The sequence below is a fragment of the Dermacentor silvarum genome, chromosome 1 (assembly GCF_013339745.2).
Source record: "Dermacentor silvarum isolate Dsil-2018 chromosome 1, BIME_Dsil_1.4, whole genome shotgun sequence".
Lineage (NCBI taxonomy): Eukaryota > Metazoa > Arthropoda > Arachnida > Ixodida > Ixodidae > Dermacentor > Dermacentor silvarum.
In genome coordinates this window covers 299628319-299651115 of record NC_051154.1, presented here as the reverse complement: position 1 = coordinate 299651115, position 22797 = coordinate 299628319, and the positions used below count along the sequence as shown (strand labels likewise).

Sequence of the window (22797 nt, the reverse complement as noted above, 5' to 3'; positions counted from 1 at the left end):
AAGCGAAAACCTTCTCCATGTTTATTGGAGCGCTTACGGATATACTTCCAAAATTCCGCCGGCCAGTCAGAGGCGCTCTTTTCCAAGAATGCTAAATGAGTCTTGATCCCGCTTATAGAGACGTTTACAGAGAGCCCGAAAAACGCGCAATTCTTCTCTGCACTCATTAGGCAACGGAATTCTATATTTTCGGTGTGCGCGATCTTTATGCCTTAGGGCAATTATGAGTTTAGACGAAAACAAGTGGGGATACCTAGAGCGTTTAGACCTGTACTGGGGAATCTATTTGCGCATACTGCTCAAAACAAGCTCCGTAAACTGATCTACTTTATCATTAACATTGCTTTTGTCTGTAACCAGTTACCAGTCGGTGGTGGACAAGAAATTATAAAAACCAAGATAATCACCACGCTTGAAAGCAAAGCGTGGGGATTCATTTACGCCACTGGAGGAGCTCTGCCTCAGTGCTGACACAGATTTGAAACTTATCGGTACGCAGAAGGAAAATTTCGGAACGAGAGACATCTAAAACATGAGCATTCGAGATGCAAAGATCTAAGACGTTGCCACAGAAATTGGCAATGTATTTATGCTGCTGAAGGGAACAGAAGGACAGAAAGTCCAACAACAAGCTGCATTTCTTCTCTGTGTAATGATTGTAATGAGAATATCTAAGTGTGTTCCAATCAATACCTGGTGTAATAAAATCACCAAGAAGAATTACTTTGTGCTTTACTATCGGAGGATATTACGCTTTCAATGGAAGAGATGACCTCATCATACAAAACAGGGGAAATATTCGGCTGTACATAGAATGATCCAATCAACAATTTTTCACGTCGGGCTAGGCTGACTTCTAGCCCCATATCGACTCCCGTACACTTTCTATATCGATGCGCCGTACACATCTCAATGAATTGACAACTGCGATCAGTACGCCACCACCTTTTGGTTGAGATCTACTGAAGTCCCGGTCACTGCGGAAGACGTTGTAGTGCGGTGGAAAGAAGTCTGAAGACGAAATGTCACCCCACATCCAAGTTTCAGAAATAACAAAAATTGGAAAAGAAGATGAGATTACATTGCAAAAAAATTCACGTGCTTTGGTGCGAAGTCCACGAGCGTTTTTGTAAAAAATGTCCAAAATACATGCCACTTTTTTCCTTGGGAGTTATTTCAGTAGCATGAATCATGTCATCGTGTAGCACACCACGGAACGGCTTGAACAAGCAACCCATTGGCCACATTGACGGGTCTTTCAGGCGCTTAAGGGCATTGACAGCTTCATGAAAAGAAGAATACGATTGATATTTAGTTCTAAGTCGCCGGGAGGAGAGGGGAGAAATATTCAAGGTCTTTAAGTTATAATAATAATTATAATAATAATAATTAATATGTGGGGCCATATACTACTTCTCTAGACATTTCTTTTATACCTGGGTTCGCAAATGAAAGTATATTAATGTAATAACACCAAAGCATAGACTGGAACACTTCCTGAAGCAATACAAACGAACAAATGGATGTGATATAGCTGTCATGAAATTTGAAATCTGCTGGGGAGTCAATGCTTATCCAAAACAAACAAGGCACGAATAGACGAATAAAAGATGAAGGGCGGTATATTGTCGCGTAGATGATGCAAGCCTTCAAATTTTTGAACATATTCCCCTTGGCGCATATGACATGTTTATTTATCACTAGATTTTTTTTATGTAAAGATAAATGTAAATGGGAGAAGAAACAGCTTGCCGCTTATGAGAACCGAGCCCACACTTTTCGCTGAAGGCGTGGCTTCGGCTCCTATCGGCTCCTACCTACTCCTACACACCCATTTTTTTTCACTGTCTCTTGTGGTGATGATGATGATGATCAGCTTATATTTATGTCCACTGCAGGACGAAGTCCTCTCCCTGTGATCTCCAATTACCCCTGTGTTGTGCTAGCTGATTCCAACTCGCCCCTGCGAATTTCCTAACTTCCTCACCCCACCTATAGTTTTCTGCCGTCCTCGACTGTGCTTTCCTTCTCTTGGTATCCATTCTGTAACCCTAATTGTCCCCCGGTTATTCGTCCTACGCATTACATGGCCTCTTATGACAATAATGCCTAAAAACGGAGGCTGTGGTAAACTTGCCGTTTGCATGGCTTTTAGGGCTGTTTGAATACTGGAAACTTTGGAATAACAAATCGAATTCTGTCCTATTCCAATGGATTCTGTAAGGGAATAGCGACTATTCCGATGGCAGTGGCATTTGATAAATATAACAGGTGACGATCGCAATAGGCAGATGCCACAACATGTGTCTGTGGCAGGTTATTATCGCTCCGCGAAGATAGCAGTGACGAAAAGCATGGGACGAAAAGCCTGGAATGCCGAAATCATGTCCACTTTTTTTCTCAAGAGCGTCGCACATTAGTGCACCAGCTCGACGGGGAGAGGGCTCCGGCCACGGCTAGCACGTCGCAGGTTATACTGGGCACGATATTACTGCTGAGGTCTAAAGCACACCGTTTAAATTCAATGTGCTTTTTGATTTTCTTGGATTTCTTAGATATTTAACATTTCGGTTTTGTGCCACTGAGTGTGTGCCCATTCTTGGCCAATCGTTCATAATGGGTATGTGCCACTGTGACAAAAAAGATGTAGCATCCGTCGAAAAGCATCAACATCGCCTTCGTCCTTATCACGTCATTGTACAGACATCTATCTCACACTGTCCATGCGTATGATGTCGGCATATATCTTATGAGCCACGCAGTGAATAAACGTAAAAATTGCACGAAAATAATGTTATGATCTTTGTTGTGGATAAACATAAACATTTCATAAGGTATAACGTCACATAATATGAAGGTGTGCACATTAGATCTATCCTGGCCTACGTCACGACGACTTGGTCACGGGATTCTCCAGTACAAGCGATAATGCTCGGTGGGCAAAAAGCACCCCGCACACGGGTTGGCACGCGCTGACAGCTTCCCATATTGGGGGGAGTTACTTTCTTTTTGTCCGTGTGCTTTGTGCACCTCCGCCGAGCCTGTTTTTTATGCCAGCAGGTTGAGCGGTTGCATGCCTTACGCGTACGAAGAAAGGCTGTGGGATCGGCCTTTTCCTTTTCCCAAGAGACGAGAAGCAGCTACAAAGATGAGTGCTGGTAATGGGCCGCGAGAAATGGCAGCCGTCAGAACACCGACAGAAGCTCCAGCGTTCACTTGCGCTTTTCTGAAAAACTCGAACCAAGCGGCAGCTGCGTTGGCAGTGACCTGCTGCATTGATGCTGAATGAAGTTAATTTAGAGCGTGGACAAAGGAGGCAACCGCAGGGACAAAGGAGATTGCGTATACGGGACGTGAAGAGCACATGCCACGTTGGCAGCTTTATGTGGTACTTGAAGTATTGTGCTGAATTAGTGTGAACTACGTTAACAGCGGTTCGCTACTGTAGCGTAGAAGCATTTAAATCATCCTTGCACGTCGATCGGTGCCCCTGTCATAGGGGCGCTTTAGATAGCGGCAGAGTTAGATCCGGATAGAATTCTTCTTCACCGGCATCTCCGGTCACGGTTTTGCTCGATCCGGATTCATTCAATCGTGATCGAGCTTCTTGTTCTTGACGTGAGGGCCATTGTGTGCATTGCCGTAAGTTCTGTAGAATTCAATAGACACCGCTTGACTAAACCTTCGCTTCAAATGGGTTCTAACATATTCGTTGAATTTACATATTCTTTTTTCTCTTTGGTCAGAGTTATGTATTACCGTTGCATAACAGCTTTTACCTCATTCTAGTTAGAGCAATTTTGAGTTTCTCATCGTTGTTTGAGTTGTGTATTACCACTTCAACTGTTATTCAATTCCAGCATCGGCTTAGCTGAATTTCCTTGTTGTTGTTGTTGTTGCCTTAAAACATGGCCCGTACCCACGAGGGGGAATGGCCACACTGGATGTATTGAAACGCACAGCACGCAAGGGGTAAAGTTGAACATTCAGAACAAAGCATTTGGCAAATAATTGATAACATAGATTTTCAGAGGGCCTATATATAAACTGAATAAATAGAAATAAAGATAGACTAAGCAACTAAAAAACAAATAAGTTGAAAGAAAAAAATATATCCCACGGTTGGTACCCTACATAGGTCGGCGCACTCACACTCACTCGCACTCACTTCAAAGGCGTGAGTGGGAGTGCGAGTGAGTGCGAGTGAGTGTGAGTGCGAGTGCGAGTGAGTGCCAGTGAGTGTGAGTGCAGGTGAGTGCGAGTGTGAGTGAGTGCCAGAGAGTGTGAGTACGAGTGAGCGCCAGTGAGTGTGAGTGAAGGTGAGTGTGACTGCGAGTGAGTGCCAGTGAGTGCGAGTGCGAGTGAGTGCCAGTGACTCTGAGTGGAAGTGAGTGCGAGTGCGCGTGAGTGCCAGTGAGTGTGAGTGGAAGGGAGTGAGAGTGAGTGCCAGTAAGTGCGAGTGAGTGCCGGTGAGTGTGAGTGGAGGTAAGTGTGAGTGCAGGTGAGTGTGAGTGAGTGGAGGTGAGTACCAGTGAGTGTAAGTGAGTGCCAGTGAATGTGAGTGGAGGTGAGAGCCAGTGAGTGGAGGCGAGTGCCAGTGAGTGTGATTGGAAGTGAGTGTGAACGTGGTGAGTGCCTGTCAGTGGGAGTGGCGATGAGTGTGAACGTGACTGAGTGCTGTAAGTGGGAACGTGGTGAGTGCTTCTGGGTGTATAGAGGTCAGTAGTGCAGGTGAGTGTGAACATGAGTGACTGCTTGTTAGCGGAAGTGAGTGTGAACGTGGTCAGTGCTTCAACGATAACCAGAGTTGATATCGGTTCACCTTGCTTGAGGAAAAATGGAGGCGCGTTGTGTGTACAAGCTCACTTGCGGTGATGACTTATCGCGCTAGCAAATTGTGCCCGCCAAGATAAAAACCGCTCACTAAGGTTGTAATAATCCAAGGTTCAGGCATGAGTGACACAATGTATAATGAAATGAGCGGATATATTATATTGCCATAGTAATTATATGGACACTCCAAGCGAACTTCTGCCGTGGTCGTGGACGTCGTTGTGAGGCTCCTTATAAGGTCCAAACACGGTAAGATCGTCGCCGCGTGCCGGCGGTACGCTGCGTATACGAGTGCAAGCCTGCGAAATCAGCCGACATTTGCTGCTCAATCTCGTCTGCGCGAGGGAAAAGGCGGGGTGGAAGCGCGCTGCTTCTGTCGCGTGTCAGGCACGGGGGGGAAGGGAAGGGGTGGGGGGTAGGGTCGTCTTGCTCCAGTGGCGGCCGCGTGGGTGTCGTATCTCGAAAGCGACCTGCGACGTGGAAAAAGTGCGCGCCCGCGCGGTCCTCCTCTTCAAAGTTATTCGCGACGTGAACTATGTTAAACAAGAGCCGGTAACTTCGTATGCGCTGTGTTTTCGACGTTTAGTTCGCTTTGAAGCGAGAGGCGGCACGAAGGTCAATTCACTCGCGGATATAGCTGCGCTTCCCTACTCCAGCGTTCTGACAGCGAGTTTCCGCGGTCATCGAGCGAGATGCGTTCATGTTTACCTGTGCGCGCGTGAGACCGCGCTTGTCTATTTAGTTAGTATGTGAATGTTTACAAGTTTATACGGCCGATTAAACTACTATCCTTTGTTGGTATATCTCTCTACTAATTTGCCATGGCAATCGAAGCTTCGCCTGTCGGGTGAAACTGCGACATTTTCTTTAATACGCCAGGGAATATGAATGGGCGGGAGCGCTGATGGCAGACATATCCAAATCATGACCGGCAAATTTTGCCATGACTTCCAATGAGTGCAGACGCTTAATACCATGTGATTTGCTACACCTTCGCTGGTCATCCGCCTTCGGAGGGTCGAATGGCTCCTCATTTTCTTCCCGCTTCCCTCTTAAACGTACACGTACAGGCTCCTTATATAAACAGGCAAAGCGGAGGAGGGACTAGCCAAGTTAGCACAGAGTAACGGGACACGCATGCTCGCATACATGGAGAAAAAGCGAAGATGCACTGATAGATACCCCTTTGTTCTCCCTTTTGTGTTTGTTTCGGCGTTAAGTGGTTGACTAAGTATACGGACAGTCAATCTCTCCCACTATTTTCTGATCTCTTGGCTCAATCCGACCGAAGGGGAGCTCAGCGAGCATGGGCGGCAAGCATGCACACGTCTAATGTCAATGACAGAGATATGGACAGAGAGAGGTTGGGGCTGACGTCAATGTTTATGTCACCATGAATAAATTAAAGCGAGAACTTTAGTCGTGCTAGTTTTGCTGTACTTTGCTGTGTTAATAAACCAGCTCTCTTTAATAATTCAAGTCAATGAATCCAGTTAACTTGTACTTAATAAAACAGAACCTTATTGCCTTCCTCTGCACCCCTTCCATTCTTGCAATGAGTTTATTTGTGTACGGAAACCAAACAATATTGGTGTGCTCCAGCACTGTTCGAACAAGCATTTCGTAGGCCAGCAAATTTTGTCTGGGGGCGCAAGACGAAGGTGTCTCAGAAAGAAGAGTCGCTTTAGTGCTCAGCATGTACATTGATTTCAACTTGAGGTTATTTTGTGTCACAAAAGAGCGCGTAATCCAAGCGCGCGCCGCGTGTCACACAAGCCAACGAAAGAACACGCCGGCCCCGCGGCAACTTCAACAGAGGGGGAGAGTGCATACGCCTCAAACAGCGACGCGAACAACGGCGCCGAAAGGTCTAGAAGAGCCTCGACGAAGCGACGATAACCGGAGAGAGAGAGAGAGGACACGCTCGCACCGAGACACCTTCTCACCCGGCGAGTCGAGAGAGATAACTACAGCATGAGCGTGCGCCAACAGCGTGAGTCATCACCCCCCCCCCCCCCTTGCAGCGGTCGAAGGTAGGAGAAAAAACTCGAAGGTTCCCCAGCTTTGTCCATGCTAAGAGATAACGACTCCGGTGGGAATGTTCGAGAACGACTGTGGAAGCTATACAACCGCGGTGCGAGAATCGTCAGCGGGAGTTCGAGTGTTAAGTATGCACCGGTGAAGTGATGTAGCGTGAAGACCGAGCGTCTGCGGAAGAAGGGGATTCCCCGGCAAGCTAGTCGACGGTTCATCGAGCGTCTGCATTTCCGGAAGAAGTTCTTTCTTCGAGATTTGCCCCGAGTTACGCCGCGATCGTCTGACTTCAAGACCAACATGGTGAATACTATTGGAAACTTAGTGTTCCTATTCATTTTAAAATTTACGTGTTGGACTCTTAGTGCTTGTCGTGAATTATTTTCTTGTGTTTGTTAATACCCATCTGATTTGTACTGTGTTGTGTTTAGCCTAAGTGTGCAAGTGTGTGTGCAACTGCCTTGTGTGAAGAATATATTTTGTTGTGTTTTGACAACTCTGGGCTCTGACTCGCTCTTTGGGCAGCAACCGGCGTTGGCTGGCGCAACAGAGCGCCCACTCTTAATTGTCCTTGCTTTCGTGGGATTATTTTCGGAAGCTGATAAGTCGGCTTTGGAATTTGGTCCGGCGTCTGCGCCTCGTTCACGGGGTCTGTGAGATTTTGTTAACATGGCTTTCCCATCGGAGAGCGTATGCTAAAGTGACACCTAAATATTTACGCTGAAATGCAAAAGGGAGAGGTGTGTCATTAATAATGTAAGTAAACTCAGATATCTGTTTCTTTCTTACTGTTAGCGTTACAGATTTTTGGGCATTTAGAATCATCTGCCACTCCTGACACAAGAAAATGCAGAATTTTGTATATGGTGATTATCACTGTGATTAATTTCGCGGTAAGAAATACAATAGTCAGCGAATAGACGGATGTTACCATGTAATCGGGAAGGCAAATCTTTTATATAGATTAAAATATAACTGCGTCCAAAACACTGCCTTGGCACACTCCCGATGCAACAAGTGCTAAATTGGAAGCTTCGTTATGAATATACAATAATTGTGAGCGGTATAGTTCGGCACAGTGACTCATGAGTGCACTCACTCACACTCGCACTCATTTCAAAGGGGTGAGTGCGAGTGAGTGCCAGTGAGTGTGAGTGGAGGTGAGTGCGAGTGAGTGCCAGTGAGTGTGAGTGCAGGTGAGTGCGAGTGAGTGCCAGTGAATGTGAGTGCAGGTGAATTCGAGTGCGAGTGAGTGCCAGTGAGGGAGAGTGCAGGTGAGTGCGAGTGCGAGTGAGTGCCAGTGAATGTGAGTGCAGGTGAGTGCGAGTGCGAGTGAGTGCCAGTGAGGGAGAGTGCAGGTGAGTGCGAGTGCGAGTGAGTGCCAGTGAGTGTGAGTGCAGATGAGTGCGACTGCAAGTGTGTGCCAGTGAGTGTGAGTGGAATTGAGTGCGAGCGCGAGTGCCAGTGAGTGTGAGTGCGAGTGAGTACCAGTGAGTGTGAGTGCAGGTGAGTGCGACTGCAAGTGTGTGCCAGTGAGTGTGAGTGGAATTGAGGGCGAGCGCGAGTGCCAGTGAGTGTGAGTGCGAGTGAGTACCAGTGAGTGTGAGTGCAGGTGAGTGCGAGTGCGATTAAGTACCTGTGAGTGGGAGTGGAGATGAGTGCGAGTGAGAGTCCGTGAGTGTGAGTGGAGGTGAGTGCGAGTGCAGGTGAGTGCGAGTGCGAGTGAGTGCCAGTGTGTGTGAGTGCAGATGAGTGCGACTGTAAGTGTGTGCCAGTGAGTGTGAGTGGAATTGAGTGCGAGCGCGAGTGCCAGTGAGTGTGAGTGCGAGTGAGTACCAGCGAGTGTGAGTGCAGGTGAGTGCGACTGCAAGTGTGTGCCAGTGAGTGTGAGTGGAATTGAGCGCGAGTGCCAGTGAGTGTGAGTGCGAGTGAGTACCAGTGAGTGTGAGTGCAGGTGAGTGCGAGTGCGATTAAGTACCTGTGAGTGGGAGTGGAGATGAGTGCGAGTGAGAGTCCGTGAGTGTGAGTGGAGGTGAATGTGAGTGCAGGTGAGTGCGAGTGCGAGTGAGTGCCAGTGAGGGAGAGTGCAGGTGAGTGCGAGTGCGAGTGAGTGCCAGTGAGTGTGAGTGCAGATGAGTGCGACTGCAAGTGTGTGCCAGTGAGTGTGAGTGGAATTGAGTGCGAGCGCGAGTGCCAGTGAGTGTGAGTGCGAGTGAGTGCCAGTGAGTGTGAGTGCAGATGAGTGCGACTGCAAGTGTGTGCCAGTGAGTGTGAGTGGAATTGAGTGCGAGCGCGAGTGCCAGTGAGTGTGAGTGCGAGTGAGTACCAGTGAGTGTGAGTGCAGGTGAGTGCGAGTGCGATTAAGTACCTGTGAGTGGGAGTGGAGATGAGTGCGAGTGAGAGTCCGTGAGTGTGAGTGGAGGTGAGTGCGAGTGCAGGTGAGTGCGAGTGCGATGAGTGCCAGTGAGTGTGAGTGGAGGTGAGTGCGAGTGCTGGTGAGTGCCAGTGAGTGTGAGTGCAGGTGAGTGCGAGTGAGTGCCAGTGAGTGTGAGTGGAAGTTAGTGCGAGTGAGTGCCAGTGAGTGTGAGTGGAAGTTAGTGCGAGTGACTACCAGTGAGTGTGAGTGCAGGTGAGTGCATGTGCGAGTGAGTGCCTGTGAGTGTGAGTGGAGATGAGTGCGAGTGCGAGTGAGCGTCCGTGAGTGTGAGTGGAGGTGAGTGTGAGTGAGTGCTGTCAGTGTGAGTGGAGGTGAGTGAACGTGAGTGAGTGCGGGGTCTGGAAAACATTATGGTGAGTGAGTGTGAGTGAGTGTTCTCCCACACTGCCGACCTATGGTGCCAGTGAGTGTGAGTGCAGGTGAGTGCGAGTGCGAGTGAGTGCGTGTGAGTGGGAGTGGAGGTGAGTGCGAGTGAGTGCCAGTGAGTGTGAGTGCCAGTAAGTGCGAGTGGAAGTGAGTGCCAGTGACGGTGAGTGGAAGTGAGTGCTAGTGCGCGTGAGTGCCAGTGAGTGTGAGTGGAAATGAGTGCGAGTGAGAGTAAGTGCTTGTGGGTGCAAGTGAGTGCCGGTGAGTGTGAGTGGAGGTGAGAGCCAGTGAGTGGAGGTGAGTGCCAGTGAGTGTGAGTGGAGGTGAGAGCCAATGAGTGTGAGTGCAGGTGAGTGTGAGTGTAGGTGAGTGCCAGTGAGTGTGAGTGCAGGTGAGTGCGTGTGCGAGTGAGTGCCAGTGAGTGTGAGTGCAGGTGAGTGCGAGTGCGAGTAAGTGCCAGTGAGTGTGAGTGGAGGTGAGTGTGAGTGCGAGTGAGTGCCAGTGAGCGTGAGTGGAAGTGAGTGCGAGTGAGTACCAGTGAGTGTGAGTGGAGGTGAGAGCCAATGAGTGTGAGTGCAGGTGAGTGTGAGTGCGAGTGAGTGTCAGTGAGTGTGAGTGCAGGTGAGTGCGTGTGCGAGTGAGTGCCAGTGAGTGTGAGTGCAGGTGAGTGCCGTTGCGGATGAGTGACAGTGAGTGTGAGTGCAGGTGAGTGTGAGTGCGAGTGAGTGCCAGTGAGTGTGAGTGCAGGTGAGTGGGTGTGCGAGTGAGTGCCAGTGAGTGTGAGTGCAGGTGAGTGCGAGTGCGAGTGAGTGCCAGTGAATGTGAGTGCAGGTGAGTGCGGTTGCGGGTGAGTGACAGTGAGCGTGAGCGCAGGTGAGTGCGAGTGTGAGTGAGTGCCAGTGAATGTGAGTGGAATTGAGTGCGAGCGCGAGTACCAGTGCGTGTGAGTGCGAGTGTGTACCAGTGAGTGTGAGTGCAGGTGAGTGCGAGTGCGATGAGTGCCAGTGAGTGTGAGTTGAGGTGAGTGCGAGTGCGGGTGAGTGCCAGTGAGTGTGAGTGCAGGTGAGTGCGAGTGCGAGTGAGAGTCCGTGAGTGTGAGTGGAGGTGAGTGCGAGTGCAGGTAAGTGCGAGTGCGAGTGAGTGCCAGTGAGAGTGAGTGGACGTGAGCGCGAGTGCAGGTGAGTGCCAGTGAGTGTGAGTGCAGGTGAGTGCGAGTGCAAGTGAGTGTCCGTGAGTGTGAGTGGAAGTGAGTGCGAGTGAGTGCTGTCAGTGTGAGTGGAGGTGAGTGTGAACATGAGTGAGTGCGGGGCCTGGAAAAAATTATGGTGGGTGATTGTGAGTGTGTGTTCTCTCACACTGCCGATATATGGTGCCAGTGAGTGTGAGTGCAGGTGAGTGCGAGTGCGAGTGAGTGCGAGTGAGTGTGAGTGCCAGTAAGTTCGAGTGGAAGTGAGTGCGAGTGCGAGTGAGTGCCAGTGACTGTGAGAGGTGAGCGTGAGTGAGTGCCAGTGAGTGTGAGTGGAGGTGAGAGCCAGTGAGTGTGAGTGCAGGTGAGTGTGAGTGCCAGTGAGTGTGAGTGGAAGTGAGTGCCAGTGAGTGTGAGTGCTGGTGAGTGCGAGTGAGTGCCAGTGAGTGTGAGTGCAAGGTGAGTGCGAGTGTGAGTGAGTAGCAGTGAGTGTGAGTGCAGGTGAGTGTGAGTGCTGGTGAGTGCGAGTGAGTGCCAGTGAGTGTGAGTGCAGGTGAGTGCGAGTGCGAGTGAGTGCCAGTGAGTGTGAGTGCAGGTGAATGCGAGTGCTAGTGAGTGCCAGTGAGTGTGAGTGGAAGTGAGTACAAGTGAGTGTGTGTGCTGGTGAGTGCGAGTGAGTGCCAGTGAGTGTGAGTGCAGGTGAGTGCGAGTGTGAGTGAGTAGCAGTGAGTGTGAGTGCAGGTGAGTGCGAGTGCGAGTGAGTGCCAGTGAGTGTGAGTGCAGGTCAATGCGAGTGCGAGTGAGTGCCTGTGAGTGTGAGTGGAGGCGAGTGCGAGTGAGTGCCAGTGAGTGTGAGTGCAGGTGAGTGCGAGTGCGAGTGAGTGGCAGTGAGTGTGAGTGGAGGTGAGTGTGAGTGCACGTGAGTGCCAGTGAGTGTGAGTGGAAGTGAGTGCCGGTGAGTGTGAGTGTGAGTGGAGGTGAGTGTGAGTGCCAGTGAGTGTGATTGCAGGAGAGTGTGAGTGAGTGGAGGGGAGTGCCAGTGAGTGTGAGTGGAGGTGAGAGCCAGTGATTGGAGGTGAGTGCCAGTGAGTGTGAGTGGAGGAGAGAGCCAATGAGTGTGAGTGGAAGTGAGTGTGAACGTGGTGAGTGCCTGTGAGTGTGAGTGGAGATGAGTGTGAACGTGACTGTGTGCTGTGTGAGTGCAGCTGAGTGTGAACGTGACTGAGTGCTGTGAGTGTGAATGTGGTGAGTGCTTCTGGGTGTATAGAGGTGAGGTAAGAGTGAGTGCAGGTGAGTGTGAACATGAGTGAGTTTGTCAGTGGAAGTGAGTGTGAACGTGGTGAGTGGAAGTGAGTGTGAGCGTGTTGAGTGCTTGAACGATAATCAGAGGTGATATCGGTTCACCTTGCTTGCGGAAAAATGGAGGCGCGTTGTGTGTACAAGGTCACTCGCGGTGATGACTTATCGCGCTAGCAGATTGTGCACGCCAAGATAGAAACCACGCACTAAAGTTGTAATAATCCAAGGTTCAGGCAAGAGTGAGACAACGTATAATGAAATGAGCGGCAATATTATATTGCGATAGCCATCATATGGACACTCCGAGCGAACTTCTGCCGTAGTCGTGGACGTCGTTGTGCGCCTCCGTATAAAGTCCAAACACGGTAAAATTGTCGCCGCGTGCCAGCGGTACGCTGCGTATGCGAGTGCAAGCATGCGAGGGTCAGCCGACACTTGCTGCTGAATCTCGCGCGCGCGAGGGAAAAGGCGGGGCGGAAGCGCGCTGCTTCTGTCGCGCGTGGGGCAAGGGGGGGGGGGGGGGGATGGTCGTCTTGCTCCGGCGGCGGCCGCGTGGATGTCGTATCTCGAAAGCAATCTGCGACGTGGCAAAAGTGCGCGCCCTCGTGGGCCTCCTCTTTGAAGCGATTTGCATCGTGTACTATGTTCAACTAGAGCCGGTAACTTCGTATGCGCTGTGTTTTCGCCGTTTAGTTCGCTTTGAAGCGAGAGGCGGCACGAAGGTCAATTCGCTCGCGGCTATAGCTGCGTCTGCTTACTCCAGCGTTCTGATTGCAAGTTTCCGCGGTTATCGAGCGAGATGCGTTCATGTTTACCTGTGCGCGCGTGACACCGTGCTAGTCTATCTAGTTAGTTTGCGAATGTTTACAAGTTTATACGGCCCATTAAACTACTATCCTTGCTTCGTATAGCTCTTTACTAATTTGCTATCGCAATCGGAACTTCGCCTGTCGGGCGAAACTGCGACATTTTCTTTAATACGCCAGGGAATATGTATGGGCTGGAGCGCTGATGGCAGACATATCCAAATCATGACCGGCAAATTTTGCCATGACTTCCACTGAGTGAAGACGCTTATTACCATGTGATTTGCTACACCTTCGCTGGTCACCCGCCTTCAGAGGGTAGAATGGCTCCACATTTTCATCCTGCTTCCCTCTTAAACTTACACGTACAGGCTCCTTATATAAACAGGCAGAGCGGAAGAGGGACTAGCCAAGTTAGCACAGAGTAACAGACACGCACGCTCGCATACATGGAGAAAAAGCGAAGATGCAATGATAGATACCGCTTTGTTCTCCCTTTTGTGTTTGTTTCGGCGTTGAGTGGCTGACTATGCGGACAGTCAATCTCTCCCACTAGTTCCCGCTATCTTGGCTCAATCCGACCGAAGGGGAGCTTAGCGAGCATGGGCGGCAAGCATGCACACGTCTGATGTCAATGACAGAGAGATGGACAGAGAGAGGTTGGGGCTGACATCAATATTTATGCCACTATGAATAAATTGAAAGGAAAACTTTAGTCTCCTAGTTTTGCTGTACTTTGCAGTGTTGGTAAACTAGCTCTCTTTAATAATTCAGTCAATGAATCCGTTAACTTGTACTTTTGAAAACAGAACCTTATTGCCTTCCTCTGCACCACTTCCATTCTTGCAATTAGTTTATTTGTGTACGGAAACCTAACAATATTGGCGTGCTCCAGCATTGTTCGAACAAGTATTTTGTAAGCCAGCAAATTTTATCTGGGGGTGCAAGACGAAGGTGTCTTCTCAGAAAGAATAGTCGCTCTAGTGCTCAGCATGTACATTGATTTCCACTTGAGGGTATTTTGTTAACATGACTTTCCCATCAGAGAGCGTATGTTAAAGTGACACCTAAATATTTACGCTGAAATGCACAAGTGAGAGGTGTGTCATTAATAAGGTAAGTAAACTCAGATATCTGTTTCTTTCTTACTGTTAGCGTTGCAGATTTTGGGCATTTAGAGTCATCTGCCACTCCTGACACCAAAAAAGGCAGAGTTTTCTATATGGTGATTATCAGTGTGAGTAATTTCGCGGTACGAAATAGAATAGTCAGCGAATAGGCGGATGTTACCATGTAATCGGCAAGGCAAATCTTTTATGTATATTAAAAATAAAACTGGGTCCAAACCACTGCCTTGGCACACTCCCGATGCAACAAGCGCTAAATTGGAAGCTTCGTTATGAATACACGCGAATCGTGAGCGGTATTGTTCGGCACAGTGACTCATGAGTGCACTCACTCACACTCACACTCATTTAAAAGGGGTGAGTGCGAGTGAGTGCCAGTGAGTGTGAGCGTGAGTGGAGGTGAGTACGAGTGAGTGCCAGTGAATGTGAGTGGAAGTGAGTGCGAGTGCAAGTGAGTGCCAGTGAATGTGAGTGCAGGTGAGTGCGAGTGCGAGTGATTGCTGTGAGTGTGAGTGGAGGTGAGTGTGAACGTGAGTGAGTGCGGGCCCGGGCCTGGAAAAAATTCTGGTGAGTGAGTGTGAGTGAGTATTCTCCCACACTGCCGACCTATGCGCCAAAGTGACACTCAGCGCGCTGAAGTGCACTCGCTCAAAGTGCACTTTACTTTGCCCGTGTGGCACGGGTATAGACAACTCCCAGAAGAGTTTCTGCGGGATTTTTTTATCGGTGACTTCAGAGGGCTGTCGGATGTACAAAATGCTGAATGATTTGCTGCTATCACACAGTTCTTTCTTCTAACGTGTGCTAGAAATTCTCGTTGCAGCGCAAAGCCGCAGTTGTTTGCCCTCTTCGCGGAATAGAAGTTATTTTGTTTAGAGGGTAAAAAAGGCAGCGATTGAAACTTCTATACAATGGTTTTGAGAAGAAAGTAAAATCAAATAAAAAATTCGGCAGAGCGTATCTCACGATGAATATCGACGTTAATGAGATAAGCAATGAAGCAATGTAGCGACACAGCGTATATCGCCACCGCCAAAGCGCGTCATGTATTAGGCGGGTACTTCAGCCGAGCTCCTCCTTCGCGCTGGATACGCTACGCCATGTAGCGGCGCAGTCGCGAAGTCTGCCCGAGGCCTCCGAGATGCGTGGCGCGCTGGTGTACGCGAACGCTGAAACTTATTGCCTCATCTGGGTGCGCGCTAAAGCGTCGGGCTGTTGAGCATGACCACCCCGTGGAACCCGGGTTTGATTCTGCCCACCACCGGGTATATTTTAATGTATTTATTTTTCGTTGAAGAGCGGCGTGAGAGAGATTAGATAAATACATACATACATACACACACACACACACACACATTAATACACACATACATACATAGAGCAAAGTGGGTGAAGTTTTCAAAAATGATAATCACATTAAAAAGCTCCGTATGTTGCTAGAACAGTTGTACCACCTTGAATGTTTGTACTTAGGCCACTACATCACACTATTTCATCGTCATGGCACAAATGCAAGATTCGTCACGGAACAATACAGAAGTGCCCTAATACATGGGAAGGGTGCCGTGGTGGTGTAATGTTAATGACCGTGCTTTAATAATGAATGCGTTAAGATAGCATACTAAGAATCTATTTCAGAGCTATGACACAGATGGTAACTGAAGAACTTGTTTCATAACTGCCACAACGATGTCACGACGAAGGTAACGCTGTTGATAGGGACATAATTATGTATGGTAGAAGTTATAAGTAAGCTTGATTGCCTGAGTGCTGAAATATATGAGAGCATTTGCTCTGTGTGGCTCATTTTCTGCTTAGGCTGTATGGAGAGACATGCAGATTAATATACCTGTCTAACCCTCTACCAAGGGCGCAGTGTGCTCACTTCACTGTTGTTTGAAATTGTTCTTCAGGTGGAATTCGACGTCTCTCAAATGTCTACTCGCAGGAATGGGGCACCCTTTTCAAGATTACCTTTTGTGACTGTGAATGTATCGAGGATCCGGGGCGTTATGTTCGCATAATTATATTAAATTTTAAAAAGTCTCTAGACTCCGGTTTTTTATTCTCTCTTCCAGTGCAAGATAGCCAAGCTCGTTAACCTCTCTGCCATTCGATCTATTTCTCTCTCTCTCATTCTCTGGAGTTGCTTTGAAAAAAGCGCCTTTGAAGGCAGAAAACAAGTTTGGTGACAAAAATATAACGTTTTTTAGAGACTATACTCACGATTAGCACACTTATTGTTATGCATGTGTCAAAAAAGGTAGCAGTATCACCTGAGAGACGAAGCATCGATTGCGATAACAAATTATTAGACAGCTATATGAAGTAAGGATAGTAGTTTTATCAGCCGTATAAACTTGTTAACTTGCTTGTTAAGTAAGTTAACAAGCATGACGACACGCGCGCGCACATGCAAACAGCAACACATGTCACTCGATGACCGCGGACACTCGCTGTCCAAACGCTGGCGTGAGGAAGAATGGCAGCAGCAGCCAGTGAATTGTCCTTCGTGCTGCCTCTCGATTGAACGCGAACTAAGCGGCAAGAACACATCGCACACGAAGACATCAGCTCCCGGCGCGCCTAGACTCTGTACTCACCGCAGATCGCTTTCAAGATGGCGCTCGCGTGGCCGCGCTCAGCCGCGTCATACGCAGCCGCCGCCGGAGTAGAACACTCAGAAAAAAAAAACGGAAAAATTGCAAAAAAAAAAGAACTCACACGCAGACGACAGGATTCAAACCTGTGCGGGGAGACCCAAATGGATTTCTAGTCCATCGCCTTAACCGCTCGGCCACGACTGCCGCTGTTCGTCTATTGCTCTATTGTTGTCTCTGCTCAGCACAGATGCAGTTCTATCATCTTGTTCTTGTGTGTCACACATGTGACACGTGTGACCAACCTTGTACTCCTAACATTCTAGCAAAAAATTCTAAGACTAGCGCCACTTTCGAGGTATCCGTCCCCAATATCTGCGAAATTATGTCTTTGGGTTTCAGTTAAGATCGATCATTCGGAACTGTCAAAGGCACGCGTTTGGAAGACTGGAAACTAGAACGCCAATGCATTTCGTAGCACATTTTGAATGTGTCGTATCCCGAAAGTGGTACTAGTCATAGGATTTATGCTAAGCAGACGTGACTTCATTAATCTTCTCCCTCAATATCGCATTTACAGCATGTCCACTCTAGTGAGTCATTAGAAATTCAATTAGCACATTTTTGGTTATTAACAAACGTACTCCTCAGGTGTTAAATTTTTGCAACGTGTACACGAAATTATTTTTACCAATAACTAATACGTAAGTCTGAACTTTTCCATAAGTGTAGCGGTTTATTTATTTATTTATTTATTTACTTATTGAGTGGGTTTGTACAGACCCGCCGCGGTGGCTTAGTCAGCTAAGGCGTTGCGCTGCTGAGCACGAGATCGCGGGATCGAATCGCGGCCTCCGCATTTCGATGGAGGCGAAATGCAAAAACGTCCGTGTGCTTGCGTTGTGGGGCACGATAAAGAACCCCCAGATGGTCAAAATTAATCCGGAGACCACTTCGGCGTGCCTCATAATGAGAACTGCTTTTGGCACATCAAACACCAGGAAGAAGAAGATGGGTATGTACAGTGCTTGCAATTTAAACTGATTTGCTTCTCTGCTAAGAAGTCTGTGTTGTTCTTTTAGTTTTTTTTTTCATACTGTATCCACTGCACATGTTCGTATCTTCCATTCCTGTAACGGCCCTCGGGCTCACAATACTATCAAAAATGCAGGAACAGCGCAATAACTGTACATTTACATATGACCCGACGGCGCATTTGATCTGGCTGTCATTTGCCACTATCAAGCCTAAGTGGAGAAAATGTCTTCGTGACGTCAGAGACATAAAAAGAGAAAGAAATGAAAGAAAATAAGCAACGAGAAAAAAAAGAGCACTAACGGGGATTTGAATCTTGGACCCGAACTTCGCATGTAGAGACGTTGCGTCAGCGCCACAGCGTAATATTGAGGGGCCGATTTTCTAGTTGGGATATTAACCACTGCCTGAGAACTTCTCGAAACTCTGCCGCATTTCTTTTTTGTTGATTTCGGCCTTTCGAAGGCTGATTCTTGTCCACTTTTATCAAGGTATTTGTACTATAACGTATTGAACACCTAGAGTCACTTCTAAATACCTCTTTCGTTAGAAACGCCTCTTTCGTTAGCCCTCCGAAGCACTAGCACTGATTGCCGTCGAATAAAGCTACTGTACGTACAAGGTAAATATACCTGGTAGCGAAGCTTCCATAGAAGCTCATCCGTTCAAAACATGGTTGCTTACCGGCGGTTCATGGGGCTTAGCGCCATCTGTGTGTGGAGGGAACACTTCCGGCGGAAGAAAAAATAATTTGACGTCATATCCGTCAAAAACAGAAGTGACGTCATTTTGTTCTCATAGGCGCGAAATTTGTTTTCGGAGGCCTGCCACTAGAGCTGTATATTCAAAAGCCCCGCCATTCGACTTCATGGGCGTTCCGAGTTTTCAGCGCGAAAAGCGATACCGGAAAAGATCAGCCGTACGGGTGTCGAAATCGCATCGCTGCACAGAGCATACTTTCTTTGGAGGCCGACGAACACTGGGCGTAGAGTGCTCGTCCTTTCGTCGGACGCCAAGCCCGTCGGCCAGCGCTGTCGCACGAAAACAACTAATGTAAACAAGTATCTGACGGTCGCAACTCACTACTTTTGACTGCACAGGTTAAGAAACAATAAAACTACCCGCGTCACCTAATTCAGACAAACGTCGACATGCAACAGAACACATATGAGGGGGGCGTATTGTAACAGGTGAACTTTACGAGCGCGCCTTTCCACGCACTCCAAGAGTTGCATGGCCTTGCAAGTGATAGCGGCGTCAATGCCCGCCGCTATCGATGGGCGCTCTCACGGTGGGCCCTGAAAAAAGGTATATATTGATAATGATCTAGTGAAATACAGTTGTATCTTTTCTCGCCATGCATATATAAAATGAATTAGGAATTTTATTTTCGTTGAATGAATCTAACTGCGTCTCGCTTTAATTTAAAAACGCTTTTTTTTTCTTTCCCAGTGTGTATTCCCTTCAAACATAGTAGCGCTTCAATCGCTGCTCCCATAACCACCCTTGCTGATGTCGGTGACAATTGGTTCTGAACCGCTTTTCGCCCGAAGCTTCGCGACCTATGTGGATCGACCTTGGTACGTACTCCTCCCGCTAGTTTGTGCAGGATACCACCTCGCATATTTGATGACCGGAAGGTGTGCGCGTATGATAAGCATATCTGTACGTATTTTAACCCCTGTATTGTAAAGAGAGTGTGAATTTTCGCGGAATACACAAGAGCGTTCTCATTTTGATCCGTCATTCCGCCGTATCTTTAAGACGACAAACAGGATTGTTCGCGTGTACGTGCAAAGTAACAAAGTAACCTCGAGCGACCATTCGCGCGGCAATTCTGCGTGTATTCGCGGGCTCCTTTCACATTCGGAAAAACACTTTTATGTAGCACGTACTGAACAACAGAAAGCTGTATCGGAAGTTTTTTATGTTGCTCTACAATTTTGTCAATGACACTTTGATAATTTGGACAGTACTTCTCGAGTTAGATAATTATTTACAATTAGCTATATAAATTTCAGTAACGAAAAAAATTACTGGCGGCTACTCCACTGTACTGGAAACAATACGCACTAGGTTTGCTTTGCATAACGCCGTTCATCTTTTTTTTTTTAAATCGTGCTGCGTAATAGCTGGGACACCCTGTATATACCAGCAGTAGCGGATGACACGAACACAGCCTAGTCGCCTGCTAGCTCTTAGTTTCACGCAGCCGACTGCGATTCATGATGCTTGCCGAATCAACAATGTTGGTGAAAGGTGTGTGGCATATCGTGCATACATACGCCTCCGAAGCATTTCGGCAACGGGAAATAATTTGTTGAGGCAGCAGAGATCCAATAAGCCACAGCGGGAGTTACAGCCGGGAGTCTTAACGACTGAGTCAGGGCAGTGCAGGAAAAACGGTTGTATTACTACATTATCTTGAAAGTAAATTTCCTTTCAATGAGCCAAATTAGATGTAACGCTAAGTAACTTCCGTTCGCAATGAAAAATTAAACTTCAAACTAACTGTCAGCTGAACAAACAATGCTATCTTTCTTTTTATTAGCCCCGGATTATGGGAAATTTGGCACACTGAAAGGGCCGCCGATACACCAAGATCTTAGCCAGGACAAGCACCAAGAAAATGAAAAGAGGTAACAGAACAAGGGAACACTATCTAAACAAATCAGTGGATCAATAAGCCACTATCGCGGTAAATGCCAAAGAAAGTACCCGCTCTCCGCCGGGATCGAAATCAGGCCCGCTGTGTGGGAGTCGGATACTTTACCACGGAGCCACGCAAGCGCTTGCTATCAGGCAGAAGAAATATTCCCTTTATACGCGCCCTGCGCCTCTCCGCCTGCGCGCCTAGGCAGGCGCGCAGGCGCAGACGATCCGAGCCTCCGGCAGTATGGTGGCGCCATCTAGTTAACGTGCCTGCAACCACTGCGTGCGATGAGATGCGATTCAGACGAGGCCCGCAATCAACGCTATCCCGATGTTAGATGTGCGCCACGTATTCTGGGTACCTCTTCAGTACACGTTATGGCGTCTCCTCGCAAGGTATGAACCGCTGCTCAAGAAGCGAATTTTTATTTAAATGGGGTTTTACGTGCCAAAACCACCATCTGATTATGAGGCACGACGTAGTGGGGGACTCCGGAAATATAGACCACCTGGGGTTCTTTAACGTGCACCTAAATCTAAGTACACGGGTGTTTTCGGATTTCGCCCCCATCGAAATGCGGCCGCCGAGGCCGGGATTCGATCCCGCGACCTCGTGCTCAGCAGCCCAACCCCATAGCCACTGAGCAACCACGGCGGGTTGCTCAAGAAGCGAATCGTAGAGCTACGTGCGCGGCTACAACCAGGCATCATCGGGCTCAGCAGGCTGCTGTGCAGAGAGCATTACAACCGCAGCTCGCTGTTGCCGGGCGGACTGTTCAGATCGCCCTCGTCAAAATCGAGGCGAAGACACTTTGCCGCGAAGACCTTGTTGTGCGTGGTGCCGAAATTGAAGCTACTCTTGCGCTGCTCAACCAGCTTACGCTGTGACTGTGCTGCTTGTGCCGCGCCGGCCTGTAACTTTTTTTATGACTAGGCTTCAAGATTGTCACGTGACGCTCCTTCCTGTAGTTTCTTTCCTCCATGCTGGCCTGCCGCAGAGGAACCATGACATCAGGATCGCAGCGCCACTCGAGGGACTTCGCGGCGGATGGAAAATTTCCAGTCCTCACGTCCTCACCGGCACCAAACCCTTCCAACCGAGGCAAAGGATGAGCTGTCGCGGTACTTGCTGGTACCAGTTGGCTACCCGCTGTCGCAGATGAAGAACCTCGTGGAATTGAAGCAACTTTTGTTCAAGTACAACGCGACAGTACTCTCAAGCGCCTCGGTGGAACGACTCTTCAACATTGCCAACGTAGTGCTAACGAAAAAACCGGTTCGTCTGTCGGACACCAACATCGAGATGCAACCATTGCTGCTTTCAAGCAAGGGACTTTACTAAGTTACAAATATGTATTCTGGACATTTTATCCACTCATACTGCAATATTGAATCAGCATTCATTAAACGCCTATGTATTGTTCGTTTCGATGCGGTTTCTTGTGGAAGAAATTTAATTATATTGGTGCACGTGAGTAACTTTCTATTTGCATATCTGAAGCACAGTATCTGACTGCGCATTGGAAGGCCCAAGTGGAAAGTGCCATATGTGGTGCGCTTGTAATAGACGAGCATCAAAGTTACATGCAGTTAGACAATTCTGGAGTATGTCCGGTGCTCCCTGAAAAAATCCGTCTAGGAGCATTTATTTGGATTCTTTTTATCTACAGATTACCTGCTGTCGGCGATGCTCATATTCGTATAATATACATTGTTCGATGTGAGATTTAAATTCCCCATTTTATTTCGCCTAAGGATTATCCGACACTATATCCTAATTAAAAAATGAAATGTAACGTTAATGTAACGACACGTTCCAATGTTCGAAGTGTAACTTGAACGCGTTCCTTTCGCATTAAAGGGACTTGCAACGGGAGCTAGTTTCAACATTGGGAAGGAACAAGGGACGAGCTTTCGTTCCTGTTTTAGAGAAACGTGTACAACACTGCTCTGAGACGTCTGAAAAGAATCTCTCGCTGCTCGGCATGTTTTGGGCACTTAAAGAGACAGTGTTAGACGATTAGAAGATTTTCTTAAAAAACAATCGTCTAATTGTTTTTAAATTTTATTTGTATGTACTGACCCATGATTCTATGCAATCACTCAGATAACTACGTATAAATGGGAGTGCAGTATACGCAAAATATATTGTTGGAAACATTCATGAACCCGCAATAGGACGTAATATTCATATACTAGTTTCTAAGCAGTCTGGCTGATGTAAGTTTGCATCTCGATGTCGCGGAATAATATATAACTTCTAAGTATTGCCGTAAAAAGAAAGAAACATAAAACCTGCCCCCCCAAAAAAATTGCTAGAGAAAGGGCGTTTACGAGGCCAGACTGGGGAGCAAGTATACTAATGACGCCTTGAACAAAATAGTATAATTAAATGACCGCGTTGAATCAACGGCAAAAACCA

The 22797-nt window shown here is 48.0% G+C and overlaps 1 protein-coding gene and 1 non-coding gene across 2 annotated transcripts in view; one reads left to right on the top strand and one right to left on the bottom strand.

Moving 5' to 3' along the window:
• Positions 1–22797, top strand: part of LOC125942958 (uncharacterized) — a 773958-nt gene that overhangs the window by 98975 nt on the left and 652186 nt on the right. The window lies entirely within an intron of this gene.
• Positions 16814–16895, bottom strand: Trnas-aga (transfer RNA serine (anticodon AGA)). Its single transcript has one exon. It is a non-coding gene; the product is annotated as a tRNA-Ser (tRNA).